This window comes from Halichoerus grypus, chromosome 1 (assembly GCF_964656455.1).
Source record: "Halichoerus grypus chromosome 1, mHalGry1.hap1.1, whole genome shotgun sequence".
Taxonomy (NCBI): domain Eukaryota; kingdom Metazoa; phylum Chordata; class Mammalia; order Carnivora; family Phocidae; genus Halichoerus; species Halichoerus grypus.
In genome coordinates this window covers 109,244,290-109,253,732 of record NC_135712.1, presented here as the reverse complement: position 1 = coordinate 109,253,732, position 9,443 = coordinate 109,244,290, and positions in this window count along the sequence as shown.

Genomic DNA, 9,443 nt, shown 5'->3' with positions numbered 1-9,443 from the left:
GGGTTCTTGGAAAGTATCCTCGTCGGTAAGGGAGGGACTACTCTACCCGCAAGAAACAATACAGTTTATACTTCACATGGGGTAAACTTAAGGGATAAGCCTTTCTTATGGAGAATGCTCTGGGTGTGTGTTTGTTTTTTGCTTGTTTGTTTTTTAGAGAAAGAATGAGAGAGAGAATGTGGGAGAGAGCACGAGGTAGGGGTAGGGGCAGAAGGAGAGGAAGAGACTGACTTTTTTTTTTAAAGATCTTATTTATTTGACAGAGAGAGACACAGCGAGAGAGGGAACACAAGCAGGGGGAGTGGGAGAGGGAGAAGCAGGCTCCCCGCAGAGCAGGGAGCCCGATGCGGGGCTCGATCCCAGGACCCTGGGATCATGACCTGAGCCGAAGGCAGACGCTTAATGACTGAGCCACCCAGGCGCCCCAAGAGACAGACTCTTAAGCAGGCTCCACGCTTAGCGAGTTGCCGGTCGCTGTGAGCCTTGATCTCATGACCCTGGGATCATGACCTGAGCCGAAGCAAGAGTCAGGTGCTCAACAGACTGAGCCACCCAGGTGCCTCATGCTCTGGGTGGATTTTTTTTTTTTTTAAGATTTTATTTATTTATTTGACAGACACAGCGAGAGAGGGAGCACAAGCAGAGGGAGTGGGAGAGGGAGAAGCAGGCTCCCCACTGAGCAGGGAGCCCGATGCAGGGCTTGATCCCAGGACCCTGGGATCATGACCTGAGCAGAAGGCAGACGGTTAACGACTGAGCCACCCAGGCGCCCCGTATTAGTTGATTATTGACCATAGTTCCATCTGCTACCTTAATTTCCCTTTGCTGTGTAAAATAACATATTCACAGGTTCCAGGGATTAGGATGTGGACTTCTTTGGGTAGCTGTTATTCTGCCTGTCACCACCTGTCTCTCCCAGATTTCGGGGGTGGTTTGCCCTACAACCTGAGGCCTCTAATAGGTCTAAGAACAGTTGCTAATTTTCTGTTTGTTCAATTTTCTCTTCTTCAAGCACAGTAGTAAACTCTTCTAAGTTGGTGTTAACATTGGAAGCTCTTCTAAGCTCTTTACATATTGGGGTTAACACTGGAAGTAGTGAGGACTTTTGCATATGAGGTCTAGAGTTTTTAAGTACCAGTAACTGATTCTCTTACATCTTTTGTCTTCAGCATTAGATACAAAGGTTTTAAGAGAGAGGATGTGGAAGGAAGTTAATCTCTCCATTGTAACCACTTTGCTTTAAATTTGAAGAATTTAGAGCAAAGGACAGAATACATAAATTTACATTTCATAGAGTGTTCATATAGTTTTTTGAAAATAAGAGGACAGTTGGAGCATACACTGAGAAGACTATGACTGAATTATAATCTGAAAGCCATGCCTTGTATTATGTTTTATATACTCTGCATTTCAAAATGTATATTCTATTGCAATTAATTAGGTTAGTCTGGAAAATTTTTTTAAAAACCTAGAGATCATCATTCTAGGGAAATTAAAAAATGTGTATATATCACTTAAATTACTTTCTTACCATAGACAAAGAGTATGTTTAAATGTAACTCTAAAAGCCTAGGGTTTAATATGAATCTGTTAGGAACAGGAAAAAAAGTTTAAAAATTACCCACATACTGTGATTTCCTAGACATTGTTGTTGAAATGTACGTGATGGAAAAGACAATTGCAAAATGACATACAAGTATGTTAGGAGACATAACATGGTTTTATTGCAATACAAAAGGCATTATTGCATTATTATATATGCATTATTACCAGGATCCATAATTTGATGATAATTATGTTAACTTGTTCTCGAATCTTTTAGACAAATGTTGATGTACTTTTTTTCATTTCCCTCTGGCAAAACATCTCAAAATAAAGTCTCCCCTTTCTTGTCTTTTTACAGTGTAACCACATAGCCAGCTGGGGAGTTAGGAAATATGGTAAGTTGTGAGGCATCCAGTTCCTTACTAGAGTGTATTCCTCATCCCATTACATCAGAGGGTACAAACTGGCAGCCTCAGATAAAGTTGGGTCTGCAGACACATTTCCTTTGGGCCATATCTGTTTTTAAAAATTAAATTAGTTTCCAACATTTAAAAATCAGAAGATTCAAGTTTTTAAATTTTGGATTTCCAGTTTTTGTATTAGAAACACATTTCCATCAGTCAACAGAAGACTGATCTGAGGAGAAATTCTCTTCTTGGGAAGGGGCCCAGAGAGTCACAGGATGGCATGCTTTTTCAGTTGGCAGAATTCCTACCACTCTGTATTAAATTTTACCCAGTTTATGCATTAGTGTCCCCTGTAGGCTTTTGAGTTTGCATTGCCTGACATGCCTCTGCCACTTCAGTCCTGGGTTCAGATCACTAACATCACCATCTCTTTGTAATGGACATGAGGATGGAATTACATGGGAGGGACTATCCATAGAAATTCCAATGTGCATAAACAGCTGAATCTGTTAATCAGTGTTTGTAATGATTGGTATGCTGTAAAATTTGTAAACCACAGTTGAAAGGAAGTCTTGTAGCCAGATAATGTCTGACTCATTTTTTGTAGTATGACTAATTATACTATAAAAAGTATTTTTAAAATCCAGTTAGGATTCTTTGGGCTTATGAAACATAAAAACCACACAAACCCAAATGGATTTAAAACTAAAAGTCAGGAGTGAGGGTTGGAATCTAGGAGAACATTTAAGAAACCAGTAGTGAGAGCAGCAGAATTAAAAGGCTGATCACTCTGGGTTTGCATTCTCTTTCTTTCTCTTTCTCTCTGTAAGTGTTTCTGCTTCTTTGTGCATTTCTTACGATGCCTATTTTCACTCACCTTTCTTTCAATTACTTTCTCCTTCCGATTTTAACCTTCACACTGCCACACTGGGGCCACCCCAGCCATGACCTTTATCGGTCACTATTGGTTGGTTCTCCAAGAAAAGCTCTGATTGGTCTAGCTCACCGTTTGAAACCAGCCACAGAAATCAGAAAACAACATGCAGCTTCTTGATTGGTAGCTTTTGGCTAGGAGCATGTCTTGTCCAATCAGTCATACCTAGTGATGTGTTAACATTATTGTAAACATCATCACTGTCATCTCTTACCATCACAGTCAGTATCACTGCTGACATTTAAAGGATACTTACTATGTGCCAGACAATCTCCTAAACACTCTAGACATGATTCATTTAATCCCGATAACAACTTGGGAGGCAGATACTATTTTGACCATATTTTATGGACGAGGCCAGTGAGCATGGTTGTGCATGCTCAGCAGGAACTTGAAGGCAAGGGCAGTTTCCCTTCCAACTAGCTGAGGGTGGGACAAGCAATAATAGACATGTCTAGAACAAATTATTTTCCCTTTGGGCTTGCAAAATAGGAGGTTCACAGAGAATTACAGGGTAATCCCTTCATTGAGAAATTACTAAAACTGGTTTGCAATTTGCTTTGTTTGCACAGTTGTGCATCTCTCTAAATGTTTTACAGGCTGGTACAGTCAGCATTTGGGACAGGACAAATCCAGAGCCAGATTTTAAAGTATATAGAGTTTTTTGCTCCCATCGCCCTTTCCATGCTCCCAGGTTCCATGGAACTCCTTTCTTTCTAGCCCCTTCCCCTTTCCTCAGTCTCTCCTGTTGCTAGCTCCTTGAAGGTGGACCCATTAGTTCCCTCCTCTAAAGACTTAATCTCACCCTCAGATTTATACCACACCGTGAACATGGGACTTGACACGGTTGGGCAGTGGCCAGATTGGGGGCATGCTTAAGAATGAAAGTTTGCTGCTCAATCTGAAACACCTGGAGAGTCACTGGATTTGTGCAGACTTGGTGTCTAAAGACCAGTGGTGAATTCCAGGAATAAACGTGGCACCTCAGTTAAGGACCAGCAATCAACATAAAGTCAAAGGGTAGCATGATGGGTGATGCAAACACATCTAGGTGCTCCAAGAGGGAAGGACTATGCAGTGGGAGGTAAGGTAGAGGCCAGAGGGAGCCTTGGGGTGAGTGAACATAGCGAGATAGACCTTGCCAAGAGAATGCTGTGCCAACTATCTTATAACCACATTCCCTTGGGTATGTTATAAATTCATTTGTTTATACCACAGACAGACTTCTTGAACATAGCTACATGCTCATTGGACTACCGAAGACCACATGCCCCAGATTTCCTGTCACTGGGTGGTCTCAATAGGCCTCTGCTCCTTCCTTCCTAAAACAAATATTTATTGAGTCCTTCCCACATACCAGACACTTTTCAGGTGCTGGGGATCTAGTGGTGAATAGAACAGTAATACTCCTTACCCCCAAGAAATTCACATAACAGAGGAGGAGACAGGCAATAAACAAAAAGTCTGCCTGGGATTTCTATTGGCAACATTTACGTGACAAACTTTTTGGACATCAAGTCAGGCCTGACCAAAGGTTCCCCATTAAAACAAAAGTCACCTTGCAGCTTCTCTGTAAGCCTAGTGGGTAAGCATCAAGCTAGCTCACAACTCCCTCCTAAATACCTGCTTCCTTATGTTTCTTTGTGGATGAATTATGTTTCCTGGCCAACTTCCAAATTTTTTTTACACTCTTAGTATCGAAATACTCTTTTCTTCTTATCCCTTTTCTTCTTATCCCAACCAGCCTTCAGAAATAATCTGATGTCAGTCATGTGTACCTTAATATGAATTTAAATCATCATACCGTCTTTCCTAGGCACACGGTCATTTTATTCTTAGTTTGGAAAAGTTGAATGAGAGTGGCTTTCCCCTACTACAGAAATTTGAAAAGTCGGGATAGAGATGAAGTGACTACCAGGGAAAAAGCCTGTCAAAATACACATCCCCTTTATTACATGTGAGGCTGGCCTTCCTTCAGTGTTTCCTCTGGTTTTAATTAGAAGCAGAAGTACCTCACACCTTCTAAAAATGCTCAAGGGTAATGCAGAACTAAGTGTCTTTTCCTAATATTCCCAAGCTTAAACTGCCCAATTACAGATGCTTGCCAGCTTTCTTTGTTAGTACGGTGTCAGCTTCCAATAAAGCAGGCTCATGTGGCGCGGTAGCAGGCTTCTTAGGGATGAGACGTGCGGCTGGAGGCCCCTGACCAGTCTCACTTGGGGGACCTTGACTAGATAGGCAGAGGGTCCAAAATAAATGTAAGTAGCTGAAAAGAGCAGTGTCTGCTATTGCCTCATGTGGAAGTTAAGGCAGAGGGCACCTATCTATTTCTGACAATTTAAGACCTCATTAACTAGGTACTGCTTAGGGCAGTTTAATTGTGTCGAAAGAGAAAGCACCCATCAATGCATTTATTAGGTGTATCCCTATTATTAGAACCTTTATATTTCATACTTTATATAGGGTGGAGACAAGACCTTGCTCTATAAATGATCAGGAAGGTGTTTCTTGTGTGTTTAAGTCAGACTAGAAAGTGTCCAACTATGGACTAATGGCAACCCAGTCTCTAAAAATAAACTCTGTGTCTGTTACTTAAAATGCTGGCTTCATTGAGAATCTATTTTACATGATTTTTCCATGCCCAGAAAAAAAGAGGTGTGGTTCTTACTGCAAACAGTTTTTGAAAATCTATTTGATGATTTTGTAGGACCCATAAAACGTCTAAGGATTACTCATATTGCTGGCTTCAGAGTAACTGAAATGATCGTAGTGATGGTTTTTTAACTCCCTACAGATGTTGGAAAATTACACGTCTAGTGCTTCATAAAAATATCACTCTACCTATGCCCTACTCCTTTATTTTAATGAATGGAATTCTTTAAACAACTGGAATTATGCATGTTAGGTTTCTCTAGGCAATAATTAAGATTAACTAATTGTGCAGAGCTCCAGAAAATTGAAACTGAGTTGCTATATTTCGTGAACTTCTATCAAAATGAAAAAAGGTTTTTTTTCTTTCCTTTTTCTGCTTTTATTGTCCCCTTTTTCTCCTTCTGTTTTATCAAAAGATGGATAATGATGCTTATGTTGAGGGGTTGGGGAGAATAGGGCAATTTTTTTCCTGTTAGAATATTTTCTTATGAAATCAGATTCTGTGAAGCAAGAAGTAATTCAAGAAGAAGCGATACAGCCCACCTTCCTGAGGTTTCCTTCCCACATTTTACACATGGGCAACTGATGCCCAGAAAGATGACGTCATTGACGAAGGTGACCAGTCAATTGGGAAAAGAACAAGGACTAGGAAGTATGTTCCCCAGACTTCTGGTCCAGTGCTCTTGCCACTTGGAAAGAACAATGGTGGGACAGAGACTTTTATGAACATAACAGCAAATGAGCAAATTTCTTTAGATCTTTACATGATGCATTGTTTATAGCAAAGCCTTTGGAAAACTTACATAAAGGAGGAAGAACTGAGTCCACCAGCTGAAAAAGAAAGAGAGAGAGAGAGATTTCACTTGTAATATTTTGCTGATTGTATACGGAAAATTCTGGAGAGGTTAGAATGGACAGCAAGCACTTAACAGCAGTTGAGAAATTAAGCTGGCCCTCAATACATTTCCCTACTAGTGAGTGAAATCTGCACCAAAACAAGCATGTGCACTGGGTATTTCCAGACCCAGAAAGCAAAAGTTTCTCTCTTCAAGCCATTTAACTATCAAAGTTCCTGCTTGAAACTAACCAAAAGTGACTCTGGATAAGTTAAATCCAAAAGGAATTTCTCAAAAAGCTTGTTGGGTACTCACAGAATTTGCAGCAAATTTGGAATATTAGGCTCAGAAAACAAGCAGGAACCAAGAAAGACTGAACACCAGGAACACAGCTAAAGTTACTCCTCAGGAAACATTGGGATGGCCATTATGGCCACAGCTGCAGGATACCAGATATCCCCCCCCCCCCCCCGGTCTTGGACATTTTCTGCCATTGGCACCATTGCCAGCGCTGACCCTGGAACTGTTGTCTCTGCTATTTGTACCAGGACAAAATCTCCTTTGTCCCTGCATCTTTGCATCACTCACTCCAGAGTGGATTTACTGGTTGAGAGTGTCTGACTGGCAATGTCAATCTTATATGTTTTTATCCTAGCTGCTGCAAAAGCAAGTACCTGCCATTTCCTTCTTTTCTGGATATCGAGAGTAATAGGTAATTCCTTACCCCATTCCTTGCCCAGGAAGGGCGGGGGTACACATAATAGGCAGCCAACATCACCAATAATGCCAGCTTAGTAGATATCCAAGGCAAATTGTGTTAATATTATGCAGTTAGGATGGGAAAAGATGGCCAGTATTCAACAATATCTACATAATAAACACTTAAAATTGTAAAGAAGAGAAGGAGCTGCATAACCCAATCAACTCTTTGTATAACAAAGAGTTGTCCCCTCCTCCAAAATCTAATCCAAGCCTTCCACTACCTGGTTGCATCACCTTAAATAAGATTTGTTCTTGTAAAGCAAGGTGGATACAAGAACACTGGGTAAGCCAGGGCTGTATTTGTTTGTGCATCATTAATATCATCACTGTTATATTTTCAATGATGTCATTTGCATCATCTGGCAGGCTTTGATTTCTAATGCCTAACTTGTTACTTCCTCTAACCTGAAACTTTTTTTTTTTAACCCAAGAAACTCTGAAGATGAAGAAAAACAAAAAGATTTTGAAAAGGTTTAAATATCCAGAAGTCAATTTCAGAGTAATTAATTATATAGAATGAAGTGCTTGGCTATGACATAATATTGAAGGGGGTCTTTTATCTTTCTCTGATCTTATATCTATTCTTTCATTGTTTGCTATGGGAATCTTGTGACTCTAATGAAAACACAAGACCAGGAATCATGTGGTTCTATACTTTTATGGAAAGTATATGATTTGGAAGACTGGACTCTAATTTCATCTCTGCCCTAAATCCTAAAATCCTAAGTAGAGTTTGCTTTAAAGGACAACTTAACTGTGGGCTAAAGTGAGAAAAATGAAGCCAGCCTTTTCGTGTTGATCCTTGCCACTCAATTCTTTAGATAGGTAACCAACCTTGAAGTTACAGAGGGGTCCTTCTTTATCAGGAAGCAAGGGGAATAATTTTCACAAATCTGTAGTATTTATGGAGCTTACTTCTGGACAATGATGTATTTTATAAATAATCTTTGCACAGTGTTAATTTTCTGAGAAAAACTCTCATCCTTATCATCAAAGCATATTTCACTATGATCCTACTTTTTCCAAATGTGAAATTTACAAATTGTAACAATCAGTCAATGCACACCAGCTCTTATGATGTGCCCAAGATCATGTGTTAGTGCCTTAATAATCATATTCGTAATACTGCATATAGAAACCAGCTTCATAGAAGAAAATCCTGGTATATGGTGGCATAAATTAGAAAATGCACCAGAGAATGATTTCTAGACATATTAACATTAAAACATTTGAAAAGATTAATCATCAACTTGAAATATGAACATTCTACAGAACACCTTGTGTCCCCTTTTGTACCTTCTCAGGCTAAGTGTTCTTAATGGAAGACAATAAGAAGTGTGAATGGTCAGCAATATTTATGCTAATTTTTGAGGTAAAGAAGCTAAATAGCTTCGAGTAATTTTTGAGCAAAAATGACCATGCATTCTCAATCATTAGTCATAGGGAAAAGGGAATAAGAACAGTTGGAGAATTATTTAAATAGCACTTTATATTCAATCATTTTAATTAAAAAACATAAAGAAAGTAAAGTATTTAGCAATTTAAGCTCTAGATAACTGAAATTTGCCTTTGGTATTTCATATACCTGTCAAATTGTGGATAAAAGCTGTAGTTTCTTTTTCTATTTTTTACTACTCATCTTTGGCATTTAGCGTAGATTACCTAATTATTGGGTGTGGATGTCTGTGGTTTGAGCTTTTCTCCTGAGAAATCAATATTTACTTAATACTTTTTTAAGACCAAATTGTTGTCTGTTTTTTCATGGTGGTCCTGATACTTTCCAATTGTAAAGTAAAATCAGCTGAGATTTAAGAAATTCACAGAGAACAGAGAATTTTGTTTCTTTTAGAATTGAAACTCAGGCTGGTCACAGCCTCTAATCATCTTTTTTCCCCTAAACATAGGGTCATTTTTATTTTGGAGAGTGATCCCTGTTGAATCTATGAGTCATTCTAAGACAAGTTTTAATGTGAGCTTTTATTTCCTCCTAATAAAACTCAAAGGGGTGTCCTTAATTCTCCAATCTCCACTACCCACACAATATTATATATTCTAAACCAAGATTAAGAAGGTGAATGAATTCAGTCCTCATATAAATGAATCCTTTGGTCTTTGCAAAATCAAGCCAATTCATCCTGAGCCAAGATGAAGAATATATTATTGTTCTGATATATTAAGCCAGCTTTTTTCAATTATTTAAAAAATACCGCTTTAATTAGAAAAGCATAAAATTCAACTTTAAAATATTTTGTTTTAAAAAGTCGAAGAGAACATAAAGAAAGATTATCATCCTTCATTTTTCAGAGG